Source organism: Zootermopsis nevadensis, unplaced genomic scaffold, assembly GCF_977971745.1.
Source record: "Zootermopsis nevadensis isolate Lab colony 2312 unplaced genomic scaffold, Znev_1.0 Znev_ptg000019l, whole genome shotgun sequence".
In the NCBI taxonomy this organism is placed as follows: Eukaryota; Metazoa; Arthropoda; class Insecta; order Blattodea; family Termopsidae; genus Zootermopsis; species Zootermopsis nevadensis.
In genome coordinates this window covers 790803-802730 of record NW_028259151.1, presented here as the reverse complement: position 1 = coordinate 802730, position 11928 = coordinate 790803, and the positions used below count along the sequence as shown (strand labels likewise).

The following is an 11928-nucleotide window of genomic DNA, read 5'->3' as shown; positions in this document are numbered from 1 at the left end:
GTGTGAAGATCGCATGGCTGCTTGTGACATGATGTTTATAAGAAGTTTTGTGAAAGTTGGTCAATAGATTTGAAAGTAATTAAGGAGAATAACCACATGGATAGACAGACACTGTATTGTGATACCATGTCTGTGTTTCCCTGTAATAAGGAAAGTAGGCTAAAACAAAACTGATAACTTGCTTGAGTCTAGAAACGTGCTTCTTATTTGTGTGTTGTGTGTTACCTGAAGCTGTACCACTACACTTTGTAATTTTGAACACTGATCTGATTTGAATAATATATATGTGTTTTACAGGTTTTCACCATTCATCAGCTGCCTGAGTAGATCTGACACTGGTGAGTAAAATACATTATAGTACCTGACCGACATTTATTATCATAAGCAGTTCTTAAAATGATGTTATATATTAACACGACTATAAGTTAGAAATACTGTTAATTTTATATTCTGTCAACAGTTTCATTAAGTTGAAAGTGCTCACAACAATAGTTACCAACAAATACTGATTGCATTAACAAGATGTTTTCTGATGTTATCAGGTAACAATATTTTTCATCACAGAGGATGACACACTATTACAAAATACAGTGTGTCCACAAAGTCCCTTCGGGGTTTTGAAAAATTGTGGTGCGCAAACAAATTGAGCTAACCATGTGCGATTTGCGGAAGATTACAGTTCTGTGGAGCATGTCCGCTGGAATAGCCGAGATCGCATTCCTGATACGGGGCTTCAGGTCATCAAGTCTGTTAACTGGTGTTCAGAACACATTGCTCTTGACATAACCCCACAGGAAAAAATCCAGTGGTGTTATGTCTGGTGAACGTTTAGGCCAAGGCATTGGACCATCTCTGCCGATCCATCTTCCTGGAAACATGAACACTTAATCATGCAGCAAGTGCAATGTTGAAAATAAACACTTTTATTTAAAACACTGAAATTTTGGGACCTTTCAAACCAGTATGATTGAAAAGCTTGACTTTTAGATATTTTTCAGTTATAAATGCTGTAATTAATAGTATGATTAACACTAAAAAGCAAAGGCTGCGATATATCGGCGCTGGCTAGTTTTGCTGATGTAATTACATATAAGGCTCGAAGGTGGAAGCACAAGGCTGCATCAGCTACTTTAAACTTCAGTTCATATTTTCATCAAGAGGTGGCTCCTATAGGCCGACATGAAGACGGAAAATTACATTGTGGAATGCGTCAAAAACATATAAGATCCCATATAGAACCCTGAAGAGACGCATTGAATCTGAAAATATCGTGAAAGAGTTTCCTGGCCCTGCAGGTTCGTTTTATATTTTTACGTCATAAATTTCTTTGCTCAGTTTACTTAATAAAGGTTAGTTCCTATATTATTTCAGTTTCACATTGAACTTAAAACGATTTCAGGCTGCCTTAGAAGAGAACAAGAAAAAGCCCTTGTAAAATATATGCAGCGTCTAGAGGAAGCTGGTTTTCCACTAACAAGCAAATTCCTACGGCAGATAGCTTACAGTTTTGCTGAGAAAAATTGCATTCCTCATCGGTTCAACAGAGTCACAAGGCTTACTGGTTATGACTGCATGCAGTTATTTTTTGAAATGTCATCCTGAACTTGGAATGAGGAAGGCACAAGGTGTGTCTATCGCACGTGGGTTGGGCATGTGCCGGCAAGAAGTAGACAACTACGTACACTGCTTTTACAGACTTGCCAGGAAAACGGCTTCCTAGCAAACCCCAGTAAGATCCACAGTATGGACGAATGCGGCCTGCAAATGAACAATGAACCGGGCAAAGTCGTTGCTTCAATTCGTCAACTTCCTCTGCTGATGAATTCTTACCTAAAAGCGACAGCGACGACAATCTGGATGATGATCATTTCTGTGTTGTTTGTAATGGGTACTTTTACGCAAAATTGGCCCTAAATGTGACCGAATTCAGTGTGTCAGCTGTGGCAAAAACTGTAGTTCTGACAGTTTGCATTGTACCAAATGTTAAATGTCTGTCTGTTCTCTTTGCAAGCAGAGGCATCTTCCCCATACAGTCGGGGAAACATGCCAGTTGTGCAAGGTTGTATTCGAAGAATTGTTTTGCCTCTTTATATATCTCATTTTTAATTGTAATTAATTACTTGAATACAAAAAGGTTTGAAAAATATGTCAATTTTTGGTACTTCTTACTCACCCATTTTCTAGTTATCCCCGCGAAATGCCTTAACTGTTGCGTTTTCCCTCACATTGCCCTATTTTTTTCACTGTTTTGATTTGTGGCACTTCTGGTATATAAGTAATCAATTGCCATGTGTGAATTTAATTCACTGAAGTTAATGTGATGGGTTAAATGAAATTCCTCCATTTGTTTAATACAATACAGACTCATTCCATGTCAAATCATCCATCAATGAGTGATTGCTTGCCCATCACAAATATCGCTAAATTATAAATGTTTTCTTTTCTGAATTAAGCTCAGTGTTACACGTCTAACTTCCAGAATAAAATCTATGTTTGTTTTTTCTCACAGTTACAATTTACTAAAACAACATACTGTGGTGGAAAACGTATACGAATAAAACTTAACCTGCAAATAATTCGAATATAATTTCTTAAATAATTCTACATAGCTATACAAATCTGTTTAAGTTTTTCAGCTGAGCAGTGCCTCATGGCTCGGAGTGACCCATCTCCGCGATCTTTGGAGCCCCAGGCTTCGATGCCCTTATGAGGCAGTGCGGCGGGCAGTCTGTGTGTGTCCGTTACGCAGGATGCTTCACCGGAGAGAACCTAAAGACAAGTTTTCCGGCCTGTTCAGAGCTAGGTCTGATTTTGCGTTTTGTTTATGTATATGTCTAAAGTTGCTGGTCAGTATCCCAGCCTGAGCCGAGTGAGTTTGGTTTGGCTGTTGGTTTCGTTGTTTGTCGTTATCCTGCATGTTCTTGTTTTATTTATATTTTTAATATATTTTGATTATTTCGAACTGCCTTTATATTATTTTGGATTAACCTCTGTAATCCTACGGCCGTACCACCTCCCGGTCTCTGGGTGTTATTTCAAACCTGTCACAATCACCGGTTGGGCGCACAGCATAGAATAATTTGATTAATGACATAATGATGTCCACAGTTATCTAAATTTCCGATACTGTTAAAATGAAATAAAACATATCTCCACGGAGGCAGAGAATACAAATCTGAAATTTAGATATTCAGTAGATTATTTTGTGAGAAAAGAATTCACAGTTTTACTGATCGTCCTTCACTGCGTTTTACTGTCCTTAATATGCATATTTCTGAAGAAGAAAAACATAATGCCTTTCGATCTATTGTATTTAAGGTAGAGAAACATTACAACATTGGAAGACTTTCAAAGTATCCCTTATGCTTGGTACAAACACTACATAAAAATGGTCAGTTACTGCAATGCATAAACATACCAAACTTCACAGAGCAGAGTCTGAGAAGATAACAATAGTACAGTTGGCCAAGAACTTACCACCTTTTACATATCTTGAAGGCCCCTTACCATGTTCATAAGACCCCCTAATTGGTGCCTCTCATGAATCAAGAGTAATCCAGTCCACACCCTCTCATAAGATATGTTTAAGATTCGTTTTAATGTCATCCTTTCAACTACACAAACATCTGTAAAGGTCTCTTTCCTTCATGCTCTCTAATTCAACTTCTGCTTGCATTTCTCACATCTTCTATGCATGTCACACACCCTGCACATTTTAATGAAAATGACTTGCAGAAACTCCTAAAATTCCGAGTTCCAAATCACAAGTTCAATAATCACATAACAGACAGTCTAAGAACTTAAAAATGTAAATAAAAATTCATTTTGGCCTCTAAATGTGGGGTTCTTGCCCCTTTTTCGCTGGCGTACCACTAATTCTATTTTAACACACTAAATGTACTACTAACCAAGGAAAACTTATTTATGTTAGTATTATCTTTTGTTTTTCTTACTTGGTTCGCGTTCCACCGGTGGTACGCTTACCATAGGTTGTGAAACGCTGCTCTAGGTAAATTGGCCCTTAATAAAACAAACTTATACAAGGTATTGTTTGTATACCATAAGTGTCGAGGTCTGTTCAACGTTTCAAAAAGCGTATGTTACAGCTCATTTCAGTCTTTAGTAAAGTCATCCTTAAAATGCACCAAACTAAATCAAAATCAAAGCTGACTGATTGACAAAATTTAGTGCTGGTCTATCAAACAGCGTTTTATCAGAAACAGTGGAATATTTTGGGTAATGTTAATGTAACAGGTGCGTTTTGAATGCGTTTCAAAATATCTATAAATTTCTTTGAACATGCAGTGAATCAGTTCTGTCAATTGAAAGTTTTAGCCGAACGTGAACCCAGTTTATTCACAGATATAATATTGGCAGCAAAATAAATGTTTCACCTATAAATAATTGCAAATAAAGTATAGTTTCTAAGTTAGTACTTTGTTGAGACCAGTGTTTCATTCCGTTGCGAGTCATGTGGAAATTTTCATGCCGACCACGTGGGTGCGCAATCTTTCCTACCCAGTGAGTGTAGTTAGCGCTAGTTAGGAGAGTTTGCGTAGGATTTTCATTTGTTTCAATGTGAGGAGAGATTAAAAAATAAACTTGTTTACTCAATTAATTGCAAAATGGAACAAAAATGAAGTATTCTCTTTGTGTTTTCATCTTTTCTACTGCGTTTACCTGTATTTTACATAAGTTAAGGAATAAAATAGCATAGAATGATACATGCAATTCCTACTTTGTTTTCAGAGTTGTTTTTCTAGTGCAGAGTATTACTAATTATTTTTGGTATTTCTCCTTATAGGTCACAATGCCAAACGTTTATGTGAGAAAGTCGAATAAAAGGTCTTGGTCAGAGGAGGATTTGCGACGAGTTACAGAAGCTATAAAAATGACTCTTTCACCCTACGCGCTGCAAGTAGACAATTCAATATTCCTGAATCAGCCTTGAGAAATAGGCTAAAGAGAAATGTTTTTGAAAAGCATGCATTGGGTCCAGATTCGCAAATAGGTATCGATTCGGAAAAGAAATTAGCCGATCACATCAAAAAACTTCAGGCAGTTGGGTTTGCGCCAACACAACGCGATGTAAGAATTATGGCATACTCTTTAGCAGAAACACTGGGTATTAAACATACTTTCAATACCGAACAGAAGATGGCTGGGAAAGTTTGCTTGGCATCGTAATGCGGAGAAATCGTGATTTAAGTGTCAGGAAATCGCAAGGAATCAGTCGAGCAAGAACAGAAGGCATGAATCGTGAGGAAGTTAAGAATTATTTCAGTCTTATGACATCTATTTTGACCGAAAATGATCTTCTGCGGAAACGAGGCTGCATGTGGAACTGCGATGAGATTTGCCTACAATTGAATAACGAACCCGGTAAAGTAATTGCAACGAAAGGCAGTTAGGATGTCCATGTAGTCACCAGCGCCGAAAAAGGAGAGAATCACTATTCTGGCTTGTTGCAATGCGGGGGGGGGGGGGGGGCGTTTACGCAAAACCTCAATGTGAGAGAGGCGCACCACCAGGTTCAGTAATGAGGGGAGAGAGAGAGAGAGAGCGCTTATATCAGCAGTAAATTATTTATGGATTGGATCACTCAACATTTCATCCCACGAAAACCGCCAGGTAAAAATTTGCTGATACTTGGTGGCCAGTTCTCATATGAACAGCCCAGACATGCTGCAAGTTGCCGCAGATAATGATGTTATCATCCTTTGCTTGCCAAGTCACAACTCATTATCTACAGCCTTTGGATCGGGTTGTATTTAAGCCTTTCAAAACCTGTTTCAAAGATGCTTGTGGAAAGTTTGTCACTGCTCGACAAGGAATGGGAAGAATTACAAGAGAGGATTTCGGCGAACTTTTAAATTCAGCATGGTCTCGTGCCGCTAACGTTCAACTCGCAACTTATGACTTTCGTGCCACTGGCATTTATCCTCTAAACATAGATGCAATTCCCGAACACGCCTCTTTGTTATCCTGTGATGTAGATGCCCAACAAAGAAACACTAAACAATTTCATACTCCTAGCACAACACCTGCAGTCACAACTCCGTTTTCTCCATCCGTTCCAACAACCACATCCGCTCAAATTCCTGTCTCTCCTGAAAGCACACCGACCACATCAACGGTTCCCTCTATGGTAAATTTGTATCCCTCAGACATTTTACCCAATTGTCAGCCGTCAACATCTACGCAAGCTAAGGTGACACCAACAAAAGTTTTCCAACAAATTTCATCTTTTCCTCACAGTTTCCAGCCTTCAAAAGCAAAAGGGAAGCAGAGTGCGACAAACGTTACTGATCCTGAGTACATCAATGCGCAGAAAGAAAAGAAAGAAGTTCAAGAACGTAAAAGAAAGAAGAACGTAGCAGCTTTAAAAAAGAAGAAAACAGCAAAAGATAAGACGAAACAAGGACTGACTGTGAGGTCACGGCAATCTAAATTAACAAGAAAGAAAGAAAGTACAGGCCGTAGAAGGTTGAAATATGATTCTCCTACACCATCGACCACATCTGGCGAAGACAGCGATGGAATGGAACTTCTTTCAGACCACGTCACGACGAATGCGCAGAGTGTTTAGAACATTACTCCGTTACGACTTGAAAATCGGACTGGATAAAATGCATCTCATGCTCTATGTATGAACAACAGTGTATTGATTGTGGTCGAAAAGAAATCCGTCAGAAGAGAAGAAAGAATTTGTATTAGAATGGTATCCGGAGTATATTAATATTAGTAATTAAGTACGTTTGTCGTTTGATTAAGTGTGTTTCTTCTCTTGACTTACAATAGGCCGACTAACTTTCTTAAAATTACGAAGAATAATATGTGTGCTTTTGAGTTTAAATAGTCGGATACAATTATTATTATTTTTGTAGTAATAAAACAATTTCTATTTTTATTATCATTACTATTCATTTTCTGTAATAATAAAGTTTCTAATACATGTTCTAATAACAATTTCTAATAAAGGTTGGTCGAAATAAGTAATTCAAACCAAAAACCATCTTTCCTACCCATGTACGCAATCTCACCTACCCGGTTAGGAGAGATTGCGTAAAATTGAATGTCTGAAAAAACTGCATTATCTTATCAAAAATAAAAAAAACAATCGGATTATTGTTCATTAAATATGCCTATCATACCAAAGAACACGTGTGTACACTTATGTACGAAAATACATAAACATTATATTTTCGGTGATTTTTTCCCGAATTATGCGCAATCTCTACTAGCTTTACCTTACACTAATATCTAGCCTTTGCAATGTTTTATCCTGACTAAATATAAAATTTCAAATTTAATCCGAACTGATATAATACAATCATGGTTGGTTTTCCTACAACGTAATAAACAATACATTAAATTCACAGGAACTTGTAAAGAAAAAGTGTACAATAAAGAACTGAAGCACTATTGTTAGTGGTGCGTACTACAACGAAGTGGGCAGTGACACTATTCAGCTGATAATTCATATTTATGGTTTATTTTGCGACACTCTAGATCGGACTGTGTAGTATCGAATGACGTGATGGAAAGGATGTGGAAAGTAGCGGTCGTGGAATAAATTAAAATACTATCCCGGTATTTGCGTGGAGAAAATTATGAAGACTCCTAGTAAGAATGTTTGGTGTTCTGGCCGAAGTTTAAATTCGGGATCTCACAGATACGAAGCGGGAATGCTAACCACTCAGCCGCCATTATGGCTGACACCACTTTAGAAAATTATTTAGCTAAGCCTAATCACCAAATAATGTTTCCCTCTAAATGAAGGCGATGTGAAGTCCTTCCGTCTAATAGTTTCTTTCCTACCCGTTAGCCTCTCTGTAATTAGATGACTGATGTGAGACCGTCGACCTGTACGATTTGTTGCGTACAAAGCGATTTAATGTCCATTCTTCCATCGTTATTCAACGGCGTGCTACTTAATGCAAGCATGGCCACCGCTGTTAAGTCGCTGTGCTGTTAAATGATCACCAATAACGGAAGAGAAGTAGCTATAATGTCACACCACGTGGGTTTTAGAACTTAAATTTAAGTAGAGCTTAGAATAGGTAAACTAGTGTAGGTGTCATTGGTGTACAAAAATAACTAAATAAGCAATTTATTTATTTCAGTTAAATCTGGTTCAAGAGAACCCATGGCGAATAACTGGCATAGGCCTATCCGCTGATAAATTAATATACGAGGCTCGTCCTTAAAGTAAGTTTCCCTGGGGCCGTTTACAGAAACAAAACACAATTTCATGGAAATATTTATTGCAACAGATACAGCAAGTGTCCAGCTATTTTTCAACATATTCGCCACCGGAATTGAGACATTCGTCATACCGTGGGACCAACTTTTGAATACCTGTGTCGTAGAAGTCTGCCGCCTGGGATTGGAACCACTGTGTGACAACCATCTCCGCCTCTCTGTCATTCTCAAAACGCTGACGCTGACCGGACATTAATTTCTTGAGGTGTAGGAAAAGATGGAAATCACTGGGAGCGAGGTCCGGGCTGTAGGGTGGATGATTAAACACCTCCCAGCTGAACTCCTGCAGGAGACTTGCTGTCCGTCGTAATAGCAAACGTATCGTTCCAGAATAATCCTTTCATCAATACTGTCTCTTAATACCATTACCAAAAATTATAATAGGTTCTACATCGTTTTTAAGATTGTAACTATGGATAATAAGGCAACCTTAATATTTGAAACATATTTGGGTGTCCATTGACTTGTATTACAGTTCCAAATCATCTTGAACGTAGCCGTTGGGGGTACTTTCTTCCCCGAAGGGACTGGTAATCGACCGTGGAGCTGGGACGGCCATCCTATGAAAGATTTCTGGGAACGTCGCAGCGAATGGCTACCAACATGGCACGAAGAAGACGCGGCCATGAAAATTGATTACATCCGAGTCTATCAGTAGGCCTAATAAAATAAATTCGAAGATAAGAAACATGCAGATTTTGAGTTAGCCTTTAATCACGTCGACATTTACAAAAACACTGTTGCTAAATTAATTAGGTTATAAATATAGCATCATAAGTTAAATATGAAATTTAACTTTCGTAGTATGTTAACGAAATAAATGGTTAAAAATATATTGCATAATACATTTACTAACTCTAGGATTATATCAGTTTAGGAACCGAATGTTTTTATTACTTATTTAAATATTCATCAAAAGAATGTTTCATAATTTGAATAAATTTGGGCCTAGAATTTCCCTGCTACTATGACCTCCCAGAATATCGACCTTTCCTCTTGGGAGACACTGTATATATCTGTATATATATATATATATATATATATATACACACAGGCACGCACCCGCGGAAAAGAATGATGGGTCAGTAAGCAGCCCCGTGAATCTGTGTCGGTCCTCTGCCCACTTTCTCAGGAAAAGACCCACCAAATTTAGGCTGAAAAAATTCAAGACGATAATCGTCAGACCACTGGGCAGAGACTGACTTACACTGGTCCCCGTGTATCATAGCAAAACAGAAGAGGACCAGGGTGCACTCTGATTGGAAAAGGTAAGGTTAGAACAGGTGGTAAAAAGAAAGGTAGGAAATACAGAGTGGGGCAAAGGGAACGTCACATCCTCCCCCTCCCCCCCTTCTAAAGAGGACAGTCCGGAGAAAAGTTCCATACAGTAGCTGCGGTGCAGGTTCTTGGACACGTAGACTCATGACACTGCAGAGGTTCCGAAAGAGGAGCTCTTCGGGAGAAAAGGCCGATCCAGCAGAAGCTTGGGAGGGAGGGAGGGAGGGAGGGAGGGAGGGAGGGAGGGAGGGGGGGTGACGCGTAATGAGAAGAGTAAGGACGGAGAAGAATGCCCCCTGAAGAAGTAGAAACTGAACAGCAAACAAATGGAAATACATATACGTAGTACGCAAAACAGTAACAAAACAAATACACAAGAACAATCCCCTAAAGGAAGGGATCTTCCCTAGATCACATAATTCCCGATAGAGTGCAAATGGAACAACAGAACAAGAACTTCCTTAATCCAGCAGAGCGCAAACCTTGTGACCGGCAATGCGAATGCAAACTCGTGGTACATCCGGAGAACAAAACGCACAAATTTGAAAACGCTTTAAAAAATAAAAAATATGGCCGAGTCCGGACCGGGGCTTTTCTATTTTTCATGTCCGGGTCACGGGCGTTTGTTGAATATTAGAACGAGAAGGGATCCGCGTGGAGGACGCTTTGAACAATCCTTGTTTAATGGTCCCAAACGATGGCAATAACCGCATTCCCTCTTAAACTGGTAGCGGATTCCGTACTGGAGGAAGTGAGATCGTCATACTATAGGAATATTCAGAGCTAGCGGAGAGCACGTAAAGGTTTTCAAGTTCTACAAAGGAGTTGCAATCCTTCGCGAACACTAAACATGACCTTACAGTAGGAATTAAGCCATCCAAAATAACACTCAGAGCACAGGAAACGAAGAATCTTAAGGTATAGTTTAATTTTGGCCACATAATCTGCTAGAAACTCGCCCTGACGTAAGAAAAACTGCTTCAACGCAGCTCTAGAGGGGGCCGGGAAAAATACTTCCAGCGTGTCCTCATGATACCCTTCTAGAGACTTAGCAGCGCCGATAGACTCTCTAAGTCTCCGCGACAATGAGCCTGCCGCATACGGGTGTACAATTTGCAAAACAGAAGTATCAGGAATGGAGAAGACTGCAGCATAAATACGTATTTCCAGGAGTAGTTTAAAAAATGCAACACTGACTCAATAATAAAGGTTAACGAGACAAAATCCCCTCCTCAATAGTGATGGGCAACTTCGTACACGGAGACGCGCGCGTATCGACATGGCGTGTGTTTACCGACTCTGAAGAAGTTTCCAAAACCTGCAACTGATTAAAGCGGCCGGCTTGGGTAAAATTAGAGGTAACATGATCAAGAAAACGGAGCTCCGGAGTGGACCCTTGCGAAGGCTTGATGAGATGAATAAGAAACTCTTCTATTGACGGCATTAAGTGGGAAACGCCCTCAGACAATTCTTCTAGGGAGGAAGTATTGGCCTGGTCTAAAACTTTCCTGTTAGCTAGGTCACGAGTCCTGTAAGTCAAATGACGTAGGCGCGTCCTCATCCTGGCATATTGATTAGGCGTGACGTTGGCAGCCCAAACTTCTGTTACTACTTCTTGAATCTCAATCAATTTATTACGTAATGTTCGCAACTCACCCAGTGGTTCGATGGAATCCATGGCCAAGATGTGAATCTCGCTGCCTGGTAATTCACGTAAATATTTCCTGAGGCCGGGGACCTTCAGCTGTTGTTGGTGCAGTCTCTTCCGTATGGTGATCTCGTATTCCAGCTCACCCTTCCTGAGGTAATCCTGGTTCGGAAGTGCTAGATCCATAACAATTAAAACCTGCAGAGACAGATTAACAACAATTCAAAAGAAAAAAGTGCATGTAGAATAACAATATCTTGAATTAAAATCGAAAAACCACGCTATGTGCTATGAGTTGAAACGCACACAGGCCCACTTTCTTTATAAGACTATTATTTACTCACAAAACACAAATCAAGATTAGTCACACACGGGAAAGAATCATGGATCAGCAAGCAGCCCCGTGAACCTGTGTCGGTCCTCTGCCTCCTTTGTAAGCCAGGAAAAACCTAAGAGACGATAATCGTCAGACCACTGGGCAGAGACTGACTCACATTGGTCCCCGTGTATCATAGCAAAACAGAAGAAGATCAGGGAGCACTCTGACGTGAAAAAGGCAAGGTTAGAACAGGGTGATACAAAGGAAAGTACAGAGTGGGACAAAGGTAACGTCACACTGTAAAAGAAGTTAAATGGGCCGCGGAGTCATCTGGATGCAGTGAAGAAGAAAAATTCCTGCCCTTGCCACGAGTCGAACACTGGACGCCCAGTCCGTAATTCCTTAACTGTGTAATGAA

The 11928-nt window shown here is 39.6% G+C and overlaps 1 long non-coding RNA gene and 1 pseudogene across 3 annotated transcripts; one reads left to right on the top strand and one right to left on the bottom strand.

The window, feature by feature from the left end:
* Positions 1-358: 358 nt before the first annotated feature.
* On the bottom strand, positions 359-11696 carry LOC110827489 (uncharacterized). Of its 2 annotated transcripts, none has more exons than XR_015535818.1 (3): positions 11536-11696; positions 11200-11389; positions 359-868 (listed from the first exon to the last, which is right to left on the bottom strand). It is a non-coding gene; the product is annotated as an uncharacterized LOC110827489 (long non-coding RNA). The 2 variants fall into 2 exon arrangements; XR_015535819.1 differs by lacking the exon at positions 359-868 and adding an exon at positions 8525-8925 and having other exon boundaries at positions 11536-11693.
* On the top strand, positions 860-6999 carry LOC110827495 (uncharacterized; annotated as a pseudogene). The gene is made up of 3 exons (XR_002542346.2): positions 860-2803; positions 4805-5409; positions 5648-6999. The product of XR_002542346.2 is annotated as an uncharacterized LOC110827495 (transcript).
* Positions 11697-11928: the final 232 nt, after the last annotated feature.